We start from the raw sequence: 6,097 nt of genomic DNA, 5'->3' as shown, positions 1-6,097 counted from the left end.
ACACACCAGGAGAGATAGGAAGTGATATCACCGCCGCTGCCAGTGCTGTCTCTGCCGCCGCTGACCCGGAAGAGGAAACCCTTTTCCTTTCATACAATGTGCAGTTCAGTGGATTCATCAGCAGGTGAGGAGCGCCCTCTGGTGGCCGCTGATGGAACAGCCGCCTCCAGGCTCCAGCATTGAATATTTCACATAAGCAAGCATTTATACCTGTAAAGACTTGGGGTTTTAGATTTTTAGATGTTACAGACAGGGTTGACACCTAAAACCATCTGAGATGGCAACACTAGTCACAGACATGGATGGTCTTAAGACACACAATACAAACACAGCATTTACAATCCAGCACGCCACACAGATGCAGCATTACTAGGCTGTCAGTGCGATGGATATGCAGTTTGTTTTAATTTTAGGAATTATTCATTTTAGGGAATCTCGGTTGTGTTAATGTATTTTCCTAATTGCATTGGCTGGCCTGTTTTAAAGTGGGTTTGAGTGGGAGCCTGACTCGTGCACAATCTAACATTTAAACACAGAGTTACATAATATTTGTTTTGGGAGAGTGTCCCAGATGGTATTTATGTATTATGTATATACAGTTTGATTATGAGAATGCTTACATTAATCCAGGATTGGAGTTTTAAGTGTGATTGTATATTTCATGGTGTAAAACATTTGTTTTAAAGGATTGAACATTTCTTTATGAAATACAGATTGTGAGGATTGATTTTGGATAGAACTGACCAGGATTCAACCACATGGATGTTTCATAGGTGGGGACTTTTCCACAGGTACACTGGACATCTTGTGGCGTTCTTCATGCCCAGGGGCTCCATGTGTTGTACACTTTTTGGGGTGTGTTTTTAGGTCTCGCCTACGCAGCGCACATGCCCTGCATAGGAGACCTTTAGCCGTCGTTCAGCTCTTTTTTAAGCACTGCACTCGTGCTTGTGGCGGCATACACCTTGCGGGAGCGCGCAGGGGCACGCCACTAGCAGGAGTGTGTCCTTCGAAAAAGAGCAGACTACTCTCCGAAGCACGCGCCTCGCTCCGCCTCTCCATCTTGCTCGCGCTTCTTGTTTCACTTTCCCTTCCTTTGCACTTTGAGGTTTATTCTTTGCGGATGCATTTTTCATATGCTTAAATTATTCTTTGATGTTTGCAGATTGAGACTCACTCACCATTCACAAGCTCATACAACGTTATTCAGGCTTTGAGCCAGCGCACTAGTAGAAATGAGCACTGCACTTTTAAGGTCGACCAAGATTATGACGTTCGCGTCATGTTTTTACATCCGGTTTCTACATAAACACACTGTTTTCTTGCGTGCATTGACTACTTTGTTGGTTTCGGGTTATATATGGATGGCGGTCACAGATGCACCGGTAAGGAACGCTTATATGTATTTTTTCTGATACTTTTTCACTACTATTACTTGGTCTTGTTTTCACATTTGTTGCCATGTGGGATTAGATTCGGGTTGAGCCAATCTCCATTCATAATAGCTTTCACAGGTAGCAGTCACGCATTTGTTGTTAAATTATAGAAGTACTCCTAGGCTCTCGTATTCACTACTCTGGTCTGCATTTTTACAGGGTAGCATATTCCAACTGTATTGTTTTCTGTCTTTTGATCAGGTTACCGCGCATCCCTGTGTCCCCTTACCGGTTTCTGATTTTTGCTTAAGAATTTGGGGACTCTGTGTCCTTTGCTGGTGAGTTTTTTCTTCCTATGGATCATTTCACCATTGGGTTCATTCCAATTCTCTAGTAACGTTTTATGGCCTATTTGTTTTCAGTTGGAATGGGACATATGCCTTTCATCCACGTCGGGTTCCTTAGGTATTGTAGTACAGCAATTAGCATGGCCAATAGGTCTAGCTTTTTGGACCTAATAAGTATTTTGTTATGCAGCACAATTTCCTTGGTGCAACAACATCAACTGTTGCATGGCTAAACACTTATAAGGTTCCAAAGGCAAGACCTATTGGCTATGCCAATGCTGGTTTGTTCTTGATGCAACAGAGTTCTTGATAATAAAGAACCTGGGGCATATTATCAAGGGGGTTTATCTCCGCTTTTTTGGCTTTAAAAGCCAAGAAAGCGGAGATAAAAAAAAAAATTATCTCCCTATTACCTAGCTGTCGCTAACACCAGTTAGCGACAGCTAGTAGGAGATAGCGACCATCTTGGGCCCCACTTTGCATGTCAGTGATATTTATCACTAATGACATGCAAAGTGGGCGTGCCAAGATGTTAGCGACTGGAAACAGTCGCTAACATCGCTATCTCCTATTACCAACTTTTGGAGATATTCGCGCTAAGCGCTAATATCTCCAAAAACTAACACCTGCCCTGAGCAGTTCTTAGCCATGTTATCCAATGGGAGGTGGATAACATGGCTAAGAGCATTAGCTCGGTAATGCATGAATAGCGCTGACTTTTCAGCGATATTCATGCATTGCGGCCGTTTTTTATCGCATTTGCGATAAACCTTGATATTAGCAAGGTTTATCTGCGATAATTTTTGACGATGCTTAGCGTTAAAAAATTTGTTGCTAAGCATCGTTAGCGATAAATATCGCTTAACATTGGTAATATGCCCCCCTGTTTGTTGTGGCACATTTTGGGTCTTTTTTTCCTTCTTATATTTCTGTTACCCGACTAGTGAACACATTGGTACACCTTGTAGTTGCTTTTGAACTAAATAACCGAACATGAACTGATAAATACTCTTGGAGATGGTCTTTTGGCGTAAAGTGATATAGCATGAAATAGAGTGCTGTGTAGTGGCATTGAGAGGCTTTACATTGTTGTACAGTGGAGTATGGTGTGGTATACACTGCAATTGCGTATAGTAGAGTGGCATACACTGGAGTGCTTTAGAGAGGAGTGGGGTAGAGTGGTTCTAGGTTCTAATTGTCCATAAAACATTATAAAAAAATACACATTAATTAAAACCCTTAAAATAAACCCCCCTCCTCACCACCCCATCTCCATTACATTTCATTTTTTTAAATTCTTTTTAACAAATCGTAAGAGCCGAGCAATCCCAACTGCCACATCTAAATATTGCATCTCAGAAAGTAACTCCACCGCTTTTTTCCTATGAAGAGTATCATATTTAAAAAACAAAGGTCTTAAAAGCTTGAAAAGATTTGCAAGATAAAAAACGCAGTCTATAAGAATATGCGTAATAGTGCATTTGGCTTTCAAAGGGCAGAGACAAAGACCACTATTATTTTGCACCCCTGTCCTATATGGGTGGGATGAATAGATTGGATTACATCCCCCCTCCCAAGCCCGTTAGGATTTCTTTTCTCAAACCTGGATCTGGTAACTGTGATAAATAGGGAACACAAAATTCTGGCCAAGTGAAGCCAACGAGAAGCTATTAGAAGAGTTCTTCTTTAAATTTAATACATCACATTGTTGTGACACCATAGCAGCAGAATCTCTCAATACTCGTTTGCCTGGGAATGTGAGCCAGGATGTGACTGTACCACTATTTAAATGGAGATTCTTCATTGCAGTCATTCTGGTTCTAACAGCCTTTGCCCACATCCTTTCTCCTCTTTGGCTCTCTTCCCAACACAGTCTGGATAATTTAACCACCTCATCATTCTCCAGCAGGGTGTTGAAGTATCTTGGCCTGGGTGGCGGCTGCCTTGTTCCAAGATACCAGACTGAACTCTCTCCTTATAGCCTGGATCATGGTGTCTTGTGGGAGTGAAAGAAGTCTTTTAAGCACTACCTCTTCCAGTCTGTCCCATTCATAGGTTGGATCAAGAGAAAATATCTCTCCTCCATACAGGCCGATTGGTGGGAGCTTCCCTTCATAGGCTTTAATAATGGGATATGGGATAGGCCCCCAAATCTGCCATTGAATTTATTTATTTTCGAAATTTTTATAGCGCAACAAATACCCTAAGGTGTCTCGGCGCTTGTGAGCTACTAGAAATCAGCCATTAACTTACTGGTTGAACAACCATGTCTTTAAGAGCCTGCGAAAGCTCATCAGGTTCGGGGCAGTTTTAATAGCCAATGGCAAGAGATTCCAAAGTTTTGGAGTGGCCACCAGAAAACGTCTGTCTCCCCAGGTGGCAGTTCTTGTACGCGGTACAGGGAGGAGACAGATGTTAGCCGATCTTAGTTGCCTCTTGGGGGTGTATAGCTGAAAGGCTTCTGTGAGGAACCTGGGTCCAACGCCATGTACTGCCTTATAGGCAATGCAGAGGGCCTTAAATTTGATACGGCTTTCGACTCTCAGCCAGTGGAGATGACGAATGGCAGGAGTGGTGGGCTTGCGACGAGGAATGTTAAGAAGAATTCTTGCAGCCGCATTCTGAATAGACTGCAACTTCATTAGGACACGCTTCTGTGTGTTTAAAAAGAGAGCGTTCCCATAGTCTATTTTTGAGAAAACTAAGGTAGAGACCAAGGTCTTCCCAGCTGAGGTAGGGAGGTAAGGCAATAGTTTCTTAATTTTTTTCAAAATGAAGAATGCTGAAGAGACAACCTTGTTTGTGTGGAGGTCGAAAGACAGTTTACTGTCAAAAATCACTCCCAGGTTTCTGGCCTTTTCTACTGGGACAGGTGGAGGGCGCAGCTTTTCAGGCCACCAGATAGAAAACCATTCAGGAGAGAGCCTGCCGAAGGTCATGATCTCGGTCTTATCCGAGTTAAGCCTCAGACAGTTCAAGGCCATCCAAGTGCTGACCTCGAGCATGGCTCTCTGGAAGTTGGCTGCCACAATAAGGCCATCTCTATGGATTGCCAGAACCAGCTGGGTATCGTCTGCGTAGGATGTAAGCCGTACCCCATGGGCCTTTATTACCCTCGCTAAGTCCGCTACGTAGATGTTAAATAGCATAGGACTTGGCGAGGAGCCCTGTGGGACTCCACAAGGGAGTGCGGAGATAGGGGAGTAGAAATCTCCCAGCCTCACTGTCTGGGTACGGTTTTCCAGGAAAGATGAAATAAGGTCCCTGGCCATACCATTTATCCCCAACGCTGTGACACGGTCGACCAGGATACCATGGTCGACCGTGTCAAAGGCTGCAGACAAACCCAGAAGGATCAGGACAGCCGCCCCTCCCTGGTCCATGATAGCCCTGATCTCATCTGAGGCCTTTATCAAGGCGGTCTCCGTTCCATGCCCTTTCCTGAACCCAAACTGCGTTTCGTCGAGGAGTTGGTAAGCCTCGACGAACTCTGAGAGTTGTTTGTTCATCAGAGATTCGCATATTTTGGCAGGAAAGGACAGACACGCAATGGGTCTGTAACTGGCCACAGCAGTAGGGTCCAGGGAAGGTTTTTTCAAAAGGGGTTTGATTACAGCCTTCTTCCAAGGACTGGGGTATTGACCTGTCTGGAATGCAGTGTTAAGATAAACAGCTTGCCGGCAAGAGGGCCTTCTGCCTAGTGGCATCCCAATGCGCGTCCCAATTCAGATTTTTCCTAAAAGTTAAACCCAGGTATTTATACAGAGCACCTTGTTCCACCAACTGAGAATCAAGATACCAGGAAAAACTCTGCACTTTTTTCCCCAAAATCATAATTTTCATCTTTTCCAGATTAATGCGAAGCTTGTTCTGCTTACTGTAAGAGGCCGATGTGTTAAGTTTCCTCTGCAAACCAATTGGCGTGTAGTACAATATAAAAACAACAATTGATGGACGGAAAGTTGCACAATGGCAAAACATTCACCCCCAGTCACAGTTGGGTTTAATCCATCGTTATTTTGCTAACCACACCACCCCAGTTCAGACATTAGTGTAGTCCAATAAAACCAAATCATCTGCATAAAGCAGACAAGCAATATGCCAGTCCCTAATTTTATGTGAGAAAGACTTTATTTGGGAAATAACTGTTGGGAGGGTTATCCAAAAATAGACTAAAAAGTAGGGGTGCTAAAACGCACCCCTGACACAGGCCATTGTCGATAGATATTCTTTGGGACAACCGTCCTGCCTTATCTAGCTCCACCAGGGCCCAATTGCCAGAGTGCAGGGATTGAAGAGCCCCAAGAAGGTATTGTTGTAAGTTCCAAGCAGCAGGTTTTCCCCATAATTTCCCTGTCAACAGAATCGAAGGCT

Source organism: Lissotriton helveticus, assembly GCF_964261635.1.
Source record: "Lissotriton helveticus chromosome 1_1 unlocalized genomic scaffold, aLisHel1.1 SUPER_1_unloc_5, whole genome shotgun sequence".
NCBI lineage: Eukaryota > Metazoa > Chordata > Amphibia > Caudata > Salamandridae > Lissotriton > Lissotriton helveticus.
This window is presented reverse-complemented; position numbering follows the sequence as displayed.